This window comes from Arachis ipaensis, chromosome B03 (genome assembly GCF_000816755.2).
Source record: "Arachis ipaensis cultivar K30076 chromosome B03, Araip1.1, whole genome shotgun sequence".
NCBI classification, from domain to species: Eukaryota; Viridiplantae; Streptophyta; class Magnoliopsida; order Fabales; family Fabaceae; genus Arachis; species Arachis ipaensis.
Genome location: NC_029787.2, coordinates 30,032,624 through 30,043,288, shown reverse-complemented (window position 1 = coordinate 30,043,288; position 10,665 = coordinate 30,032,624). Strand labels below are relative to the sequence as shown.

At 39.6% G+C, this 10,665-nt stretch overlaps 1 long non-coding RNA gene across 1 annotated transcript; it reads left to right on the top strand.

Moving 5' to 3' along the window:
• LOC110269626 lies at nucleotides 689-1,076 on the top strand. Its single transcript, XR_002358396.1, has 3 exons — nucleotides 689-751; nucleotides 847-937; nucleotides 1,055-1,076. It is a non-coding gene; the product is annotated as an uncharacterized LOC110269626 (long non-coding RNA).

Sequence of the window (10,665 nt, the reverse complement as noted above, 5' to 3'; positions counted from 1 at the left end):
TTGTTCAGAGGCCTTGCATTCTACTGCTCCGGCGAGTGAGCCGTACCCTTCCTCTACCGAACGCCATCGTCCCGTATCTGACTGAGGTTGGATTTGGTGACACGGTGTCACTCAGGGACTTCACTTTTGACAATTCCCTGATTTCGGCAGTCGTGGAGCGATGGCGTCCGGAGACGCACACGTTTTATCTCCCTGGGATGAGGTCACTATCACCCTGCAGGACGTGGCGTACCACCTAGCCTACATGCACACGGTAACCTGGTTGGGAGTGCCTCCGTGACTTCGGTAGGTGGTACGGCATGGAGACGTTGGCTATGATGGAGTAGCTGCTTAGTTCCAGGCCTCCAGTGGCGGCATAGGCTGCGCAGAAGAAGGAGTCTTTCACATTGAAGCTGGTGTGGTTGTGGGATCTTGTCCGTCAGATGCCCCCGACCAACGACTCGAAGACCCTCCGACAGTACGCCAGGTGCTATATTATGTTAGTGATCGGAGGGTATCTGATGACAGACAAGTCCAACAACCTGGTGCACATACGTTAGCTACCGCTTCTCCGAGATTTCGGGGAGTGTAGGGCGTTATCCTGGGGCTCGACTGTGCTGGCCTGGATGTACCAGTCACTCTGTTCGGCGGCACAGCGGGGCGTCACGGATATTGCCAGATGCACTCCGCTGTTGATGGGCTGGATTTTTCAGAGATTTCCTCAGTGGTGTCCACCAAATAGAGGAATCTACCAGTACCCGCTGGCTGCGAGGTAACCAATGTTTATTTTTGTACTTGCATCAAATATTGTTGTCAATTCATATGGTTTGTTACTAAACGAATCGTATATATTTCCTTTACTGTCAGGTTGGTTGGATTGCAGCAGCAGAGTAGGGATCAGCATTAGGCCAGGGTCCTGCATTGGAGGGTTTCGATCGACTGGTTACGGTTCGATGAGGTTAGTCATGAAATAAAATATATTGTGATTTTAAATACTTGTGTTGTAATACGTTATATTTTCGATAGTTAGATAGATAGCATATGGTTACTGATGTCCGAGATAATTTTTATTCAGTTTGCATGGAGAGTCTACAATGATCCTGCGATGCAGGTTCTGTGCCCGCACTGGTTCTGTGAGGAGCATAGTTATCAAAACTCGGTAATTAACCCGGTCATACGACTGGGTCACCGGGTTACAGATTAAACTGGTGGGTCACTCATTTATCCGGTTGACCCGGTCATAATTAAATAAAATGATAAAATTATAAAATAAATTAAAATCAAAGTTAAAATTTAAAATATATGTCTTCACAAGTATATTACTAACGTTACGTTAATAATTATTAGCATACTATTTAACAAAGGAAACACTAGTCTAGTGGATTACTTATGCTTTAATTTGGGAAGGCCTCAAGTTTGAACCATGGCTTACATTTTTGGATGATTAATACAAAAAAGTTGTCTCCTATTGTGATCCCGCACACCGCTGATGCACTGTGGAGGCACAGTTACATTGACCCGGTCGGACCAACTTGACTGGTTTAATCTGGATTTGACTAATTCAACCTGGGTCAGACCAGTTTTTTACGGGCCAATAACAAAAACGGTCAGATACTTAACCTGAATCGGTTAAGAGTCCAGTTCACCATTTTTTCAGTCGAACTGGCCGGTCCGGTCCGGGTTTGATAACTATAGTGAGGAGAAGGAGTAGGGGACCTGGTTGTCAGCCGTCACGCTGGTCTGCTTCAATGGGTGAAATGGCAGTTCAATGGGGAACAGCAGGTGCCAGGCACTCCAGTGAATCTTGACAGGTATGAATGGTGGATAATTTTTTGAAAGTTATATGACTGTAGTTGTTTGTTATTCTGATAGTGATACTAGTTTATTTACTTACTGTGTTGAACGATAGGTATCTGACCACCACTGGCTGTGGTGAGGATGTCTGGTGGCCGGAGCAACTCCAGTAGTGGTACGATGGTTAGACCCAGAGGTTCGATCACGGTCGCAAGACGTCACTGTGCATCATACGTTTGACACCGGGCCGACCAGAGAGTACTATGATTGGTGGCGTGGGGCTTGCCGTGTGCGGCATCTATCGGGGCAGGAGGTTTTGGAGGACCCGAGGCTCGTAGAGTTGCCCCTCGACGTTCAGCCCACTACCAACCAGCCGAGAGACAATCTCACCCTACCGAGGGGCGTGCCAGATCGGAGGAGACGTGCGAGGGAGGTGAGAGAGGACACTCAACGATAGGGCTGGCAATGGGTAGGGTAGGGTAGGGTTTAGACCCTACCCTAACCCTACTCGCGGGTTGAAAATTTTATTAAAACTCTACCTTACCCTACCCGCGGGTTGAGAATCTCTCAACCCTAACCCTACCCGCACCCTAAAATTCTAAACCCTACCCTACCCTAGCCTACCCGCAGAAATATCAAATTTTTTCAAAGTAAATATAAAATTCAATCATTTCAAATTTTATACATATTAATAACATAAAAAATAAAAAACTAATGCTCTAAATTACTAAATTAACTAACTAGTTTTAGTGGTTCTTCACTTATTGTAAGTCATTACATAAGGGATGTTGTAGGTTCAACTCTCACTTTCTTCACTATATACCTAATTTTTATAAAATATGTGTTATATATGAAGTGCGGATAGGGTAGGGTAGGGTACACCCTAATCCCGTACCCTACCCTACCCGAACGGGTTGAACCGGGTTGGGTACCCGCGGTAGGGTATGAATTGCCAGCCCTACTCAACAACCTGCTAGGAGGGAGAGGGGCCATAGAGAGCATCGACCAGGTGAGCCGGTCAAGAGGGAAAGGGCCAGACCTCGACGGGATGTTGCTGTTCCCATCTTGCGCCACCGCAATAAGCAACACTCCACTATACCTGCCATATAGATGCATTCCATCTACAGATACAAAGGGCTTGCAATGCTTAAAGGCCTCGACACATGATGGGAATGCCCAAAATACCTTTTTGAACATACTGTAGTCACGTACCAGGAGGTGTCCATCGTAGAACGGTTTGATGCGTAGGTCACAAATGGTACCAGGAAAACAGCTTTGCAGTGCCTGAAGCAGCTTCAGCACCTTATTGTAAGACTCTTTCCAATTCCTGTATATCTGTGCAATTGCCTTCTACTTGTCCATCCACACCTTTCTGTAGGATGGTTTGAAGTGATAGCTTGCCTGGACCGCACCTTGCAAAACCAGAATGCTCACAGAGGGGTTGGACTGAATCAATGGCAAGATGACCCTATAGATCAGACTGCTATCTAACTGACGATGATCTTGAGACATGGTGGGTGCTAGACAACTGTGCACTCCACCAACCCTCCGAACCTCCCTGAACACAACAAAACAATATTGCTTTAGCCATGTCGTCAACCTACTTAATATATTGTGCAGAAGTACTGAAAAGCACAAGTAAAGTTAAGCTTACCAGTATCCGAGGTTCTGCCAAGGGGCCAGACAGAGGCTCCATTGACACCCGTTCTCAGCTTGACGGCACTGCACATGGTACTTTAACCGGTCCGACTCGATCAACCGGTACGCTGCACTCCTGCGAATACTGTAGTTCTTCACACCCTGAAGCACTGCCTCTCGGCTTCTAAACCTGTGGCCGACCCGAAACTCTACACCGCTGTCTAGATTGTAATATTCTTTACCCATGTCAGAAAATGGAGTCCTCTCATACATGGCGTCCAGATCCAAACTGTGATAGAACCCCTCAACAAAATAGGGTGGTTGAGAGAAGGAACAAAAGCCTTCAAGAGATGACTAGGGCCATGCTTTGCGAGAATGAGATTCCAAAATTTTTATGGGCTGAAGCTATAAATACAGCTTGTTACATTTTGAATAGAACTATTATTAGAAAAGGGTTGAAGAAAACTCCTTATGAGCTATGGAAAGGAACCCCTCCAAATCTTAAGTATTTTCATGTTTTTGGATACAAATGCTTTGTACTTAACAATAAAGAAAACCTTGGTAAATTTGATCCAAAATCCTATGAAAGGATGTTTGTTGGATACTCCACCACTAGCAAGGCCTATAGAATTTACCTCAAGAAACATAGGACCATAGAGGAATCCATACATGTCTATTTTTGTGATTTTAATTCAATTCCCAGTGCTGTGATTGAAGATGATACAGATTTTGAAGATATTGTCAACAAAGAAACCAGTGAAGAAAATCCTAAGTCTGCCCAAAATGAAGAATCGGTCAGTCCAGTTTTGTCTCGTCAGAATGGAGGAGATATTTCCATTTTGTCTCCTGAGCCAGCAAGAGAATCTGAAACAGTAAGACCCACTGAATCTCATCAAAGCTCAACATCACTTCAGAAGCCAAGAGAATGGAAGTCCATGAGGGGTTATCCTCATGACTTTATCATTGGTGATCCCTCTCAAGGTGTAACAACAAGATCCTCAACCAAAAGTCAGTCCGAACCAAGCAATTTTGCTCTCTTGTCACAAATGGAGCCCAACAATGTAAAACAAGCTCTTGAAGATCCATCATGGGTCAAAGCCATGCAAGAAGAGCTTGCTCAATTCGACAAGAATGAGGTTTGGACACTAGTACCTCATCCAGATGGTAAGAAAGTTACGGGTACTAAGTGGGTGTTCAAAAATAAAATAGGTGAGGATGGAAAAGTTATTCGTAACAAGGCTAGACTAGTGGACTAAGGTTACGATCAAGAAGAGGGTATAGATTTTAATGAGTCTTTTGCTCCGGTAGCAAGAATGGAAGCAATTAGGTTGCTTCTTGCCTATGCTGCCCATAAGGGTTTTAAAATGTTTCAAATGGATGTAAAATGTACTTTTCTAAATGGCTTTATTGATAGAGAAGTGTTTGTGGTACAACCCCCCGGTTTTGAAGATAAAGAATTTCCAAACCATGTTTTCAAACTCTCTAAGGCTCTTTATGGCCTTAGACAAGCTCCAAGAGCTTGGTATGAAAGGCTTAGTGCTTTCTTGTTGGAAAATAAATTTCAAAGGGGTACCACTGACGCTACTTTATTTATTAAAGCATCTAATGATGATATTCTCCTAGTTCAAGTTTATGTGGATGACATTGTGTTTGGATCGGCCAATGAGTCTTGGTGTGAAGAGTTTGGAAAATTCATAACTAGTGAGTTTGAAATGAGTTTGATGGGGGGGGCTAACAGTCTTTCTTGGCCTCCAAATTAAACAAACTCCTAGTGGCACTTTCATTCACCAAGGAAAGTATGCAAATGAACTTATAAAAAAATTTGGCTTAGAAAGTTCCAAACCAATGGGAACACCAATGCATCCAAACACTAAACTTGAAAAGGATGATGATGGCAAAGATGTGGATGAAACACGGTATAGAGGAATAATAGGATCACTCATGTACCTTACCTCCTCTAGACCGGATATTGTTCAAAGTGTGGGTGTATGTTCAAGATTTCAATCTCACCCAAAAGAATTCCATCTTTCAGCCGTTAAGCGCATCATCAGATACATTAAGGAAACTAGTGATTATGGCTTGTGGTATCCAAAATCTGATGATTTTTGTGCAGTAGGGTTTTGTGATACAGATTATGCGGGAGATAGAGTGGATAGAAGGAGCACATCCGGCATGTGTTGCTTCCTTGGAAGCTCACTTAACATGTGGTCAAGCAAAAAACAAGCCACAATGGCTCTATCCACAACCAAAGCTGAATATATTTCTGCAACTGCATGTTGTTCACAACTGATTTGGTTAAAAACGCAGTTGGAAGATTACAAATTAAAGATCAATAGTATACCCTTATTTTGTGATAATATGAGTGCTATAAACATTTCAAAAAATTCGGTTCTGCACTCAAGAACCAAGCACATTGAAATCAAATATTATTTTATTAGAGAACATGTGCAAAAAGGTACTATTGATATTAAATTTGTAAAATCTGAAGACCAACTCGCTGACATTTTTACAAACCCCTCTATGAAGACAGATTCTACACTTTGAGAAAAAGTTTGAGAATGATAGAGTTAAGCTCTATTGATAACTTATGAAATTTTTGACTCTGTTCAGTTTTGTCTCGTAGGAAAGCAGGAGATAAAAATCAGGATGTGTTGAAAGGGCTATGATCAAGGAGGAGACTATGCAGACATTAATTCTTTTGGGCCCCACCAAACTTCTTTGGCTCCACTCTGACCGTTTTGTTAGTTCCTCTTTGTGTAAATCACAATTCCTTTTGTTGTCTCATCAAATCTTGTTGGAAGAGATTATTGTCAAATCAAATCTTTTTCTTCTTCTCATCACTTGATTCTAGGAAACCACTTTTCAATTTTTCATTTCAAATAAAAGGAAACTCCCCTTGGTTAATAACCGCCTATTAATGAGTATTAACTCCCTCCAATTCTCTCTCCACTCAACATTTAATGCGTCCCTAACCTCCCTCTTCTCTCCACTCAATTCGGTTCTCTCTTCATCTTCCCCCTCCCACTTCTCCATTTTCATTATCATGAAAAAGAAAACTACCCCAAGGAAAAGTGAACGAGTCCTTCTCTCCCAAAAACCTACCACTCCTCAAACCCACACCCACATACATATTCATTCCACCTCCTCATCCTCTCCCTCATCACCATCCAAGCACACGGACACCATGAGGAGAAAAGTGATAGCAACGAAGACCTCTTCTAGGAAAAAGAAAGAGAAGGTACCCGTGACTGAAGAAGAAGAATCTCACACCTCACCTCCTCCATCACCACCGCCATCACCACCAAAGAAGACCACCCCCAGACGCAGTTCACAAAAAATAAAAAGCTTTGTGTTGCACAACACCAGGGAGCCAGCAAACTTGGAATCATTGGACTTCAAAAATAAGTTCAACAAACCTCACTCACACTATGACCCAGCCAGGTTCAATTCGTGTGCTTATGAATTCCACAAGGAAGTGTTGGAGAAGCACCACCTCTGTGCTACCTACCTAGTGAATCTGGACTCACTCACAACAAAAGGAATCAACGTCTCTCCTCTGTTTGATAATCTAAAATGGACTTCTCTGCTCCATATTCAGAAACATGTTTACCCTGGATTGGTACGAGAATTTTATGCTAATATGAGATTGATCGATGGTACCATCCACTCTTACGTAAAGAAGGTATACATGACTCTGAACTCTGAAACCATCAGCAATGCCCTAGGCTACACAAATGAGGGACCAAGAGCGTACATGACTGAAAAATGGGACTCTCAGGTCGGGGTCACATACAAGCAAGCCCTTCAACAAATCTGTGAGAACTTGTCTGGCTTGGATGGCACCATTCCTACTCACAAGGCCCTCAGACCGACAAACTCTCTTCTGCATCGAATAATCACCCATATTCTGACTCCTCAAAGTAGTTCACATAACAGAGTAACTGTTTCTGACTCTCTTGTAGTTTTTGCTCTTGTTACTTCTACTCCTATCTCATTTGGATACCTTATGATAAGGCACATGTGGGAATCTGTTAAGAGTACCAAAAAGGCAAATCTGCCTTATGGCATATTTCTTACCAGTATTTTTGAATATTTTAAAGTTGATTTAACCAATGAAGCTGTAGAGAATAAGGTCTCAATGATTAAAGGAGGAAGAGCTATGAAGGAAACCAAAGGGAAGAAGTCAGTACCCTCGGACAGTGAGTTTGAGAGTCGGCCTGAGTCTTCCAAGACAACAGAATCGATCAAAGAAATCCTCACTGAATTCTCCAACATGTCAGAGCTAATGGTACAATCTTATAAGGCAGCCCGCAAGCAAGCCTATGAAAATGAGAAGGCATGGATGAGGTGCAAAGATAGGGTAGGTTTAATGTTGCAGAGTTTTGAGGAGGAGATGGGTGCTGCTAGTGAAGAGGAGGCAGATGGCTCTGAGTTCAATTTATCAGATGATTGATCACTGTTTTCTTCTTATATTTGATATTGGCTTGTTTAGGCTCAATTTGATACTGTAGTAGTCTGCTTGGATACTTTAGACCTATGACATTGTGATAAACTCTTGGTATTTTAATTATATTATCTCTTGCTCACTTCAATGTTAATACTCCTCTCTCTTTTATTTTTATATTTTGACTTCTCACTACCAAAATGATACTAAATTACTAGGAGCGAAAGCAAGAAAAGAAAGAGAAATAAAATAGAGAGTGACGAACCAAAAAACATGAAAAAAAGAGAAAAACTAATCAAACACTCACACAATCTCACCTTCCATTTTTAAGAGCATAATTTCTCTAAGGAAACTAAGTTAGCCAATAACTTATCTCATCTTTTTCTTTATTTCTATCTCAAAAACCTCATGCAAACTACCTCTAAGAACTTTTAAAGAAGTAACTAGAACATCAAGATTTCAAGCTTTAAAGGGTGATAAATCTCTCCCTTTTCTACCATATTGAATTCAGCCACAAAGTTAAATAATGATAAAAATTATTTTAACTTTGATTTAAAAGATTTTTGGTGATTACAAAGACTAAGGAAGTAACATAAAAGGACTAACAAGAAAGGTAAGAGTTAGGATAGTTTAGCATATCTTTATGATATTTGATGATGTTTATTGCTTTTAAGTGTTTATGTTGATGAATGAATATTGAGAGATCCCTTGAAATGATTTATATGTGTTTAATATGAATTTTGGATGGATATACTTGTTTATTTATGATGGCCAAATGTATTATGTAGCTTGGAGCTAAATTATAATTTTATATAAGTTAGAAATCTTGTAAATATTTTTTAAAGTGATGGTTACTAAAGTTAATTATATGAAAGAATAAAATTAAAGATTGTAATAAAGATCTTAAGAAGACTTGAAAGTATCATAAAAATATATGTGATGGGTATGGAGTATTGAAACTCATAAATAAAGTGATGATTAATGATGTTTAGATATTTTTAGTAGTTTTTTTTAAAAATAAATTTTTTAGGTTTAATTTAAAAATCTTAAATTTTTAGTGAAGCTTTTATATCTAATAATATGTTTGGAGTTGTTTTAGAATAATTATATTTTTAGAATTTGTTTTAAAGTAATTAGGATAAAATCAATAAGGAAACACAAAGTACACTACCAGGAGAAGGAAGAGAAGCTGGCGCCAGGCTTCAAGGATCCAAGCCTAGCACCAGCAGGAGCAAGCCCAGCACCCAACACCGGCGTCTAGCTCCAATGCTCCAAATCCGGTGTCCAACTTCCAAGCTCAGTTCCAAGACACTAAGCTAGACACCCAAACCTCCAATCCTAGCGCCCAATTGGGCGCCTAACTTCGAAGATCCAAAGCCCAACACCTTTGTGGACCTGGAAGGCCCAAAATAGGCTGCGTCCAACTTTGAGAAGTGGCACCCAGTGCCTGATCTCAGACCCCGACTTCAAGTGATTTTGCAACTCTCAGGTATCCAAAATTCATCAAAATCCAGTTCTAATCCATGAATCCCAGTGAAAAGTTCAATGTCCACTCTCAGGAAACTCTAAATTCAACCAAAAATTTAAGATTTAAATGATTAGTTAGTATTAATTTTTTATAGAAAGATAAGATTTTGTTATTAGAATTTAGTTTTATATTAGATTTGAATTGTTGTTTTTATCTATCTTATCCTTCAAAAGATAAAATTAGATTTAGTTTTGAATTTGAATTTTAGGTTAGAAGTAGAATATAAATAAGTGAACATTGTTCACAAACGAGGAATTAAGGAATCAGTGGTTAATCATTGAGGATCCCTGGATCATGACCATCATCATCCAGCATCTCATTAGTTTTAGTTTGTTTTCTTTATCATGAGTAGTTAAACCTCCTCTGTTAAGGGTTAGGAGCTCTGTTTGACTTTATGGATTGGTAATGTAAGTGTTTTCTTTATTTTAATTCATGCTCTTATATTTTTTTTAAGATTGAGTCTCATTCTTCATCTTTAATAGTTAGAAGTATTGAAAAATATTCTAATTCTATTTTAGATTCTGTTTCTAATTTAGAAACTTTAATATTGAAATTTACTTAAAACTCTTTTTCATGATTTTCAACTTGACTAGGAATAGTATTTTGAAAGTTGTGCGGTGTTAAATCGAAACCGTGCTTAACCTCTACTCTTAATTAATTGTCCAAGAAATTGACGATTAGTTAAGTTAAAAGAAATTAAATTGTCAATAAATTGAAATTTGGTTATATATGATTTGTCATGAAAGTATTTTTGCATGAGTCATAGTAAGAATTTCTAAAAGTTAAACATCTTCGAAGTCTTTAACATCTCATTCACTGATTACTTCCCCAAATTCATATACATTCTCTCATTCACAAATAAACACTCTCCTTCGTTGTTCTTCATTACTTTAAGATTCTTCTTTAAGATTCACATCCTCTTGTCAAGGTTTGATTGATCTAATACAAAAGAAGTTGCTTGTCTCAATTCTTTAATCCTTGTGGGAATGATATCCACTCACCATGGTATTACTTGGAGCGATTTGGTGCACTTGCCAATATACGAGCGTATCAAGTTTTTGACACCATTGCCAGAGATTAATTGAGATTGACAACATACATTTGGTTGAATAACTAAATTAGATCTTTGTGTTATTTTATTTTATTTTCTTTTTGTTACTCTTTTTGTATTTTTCTTTTCTTCTTCTTTATTCTTCTTCTCTATTCCACACGGTACGTTTTATTTCTTTTTTTTTTTTTGTATGCAAGAGAGTGATGGAGTTGGACACCTTGGATACATTCC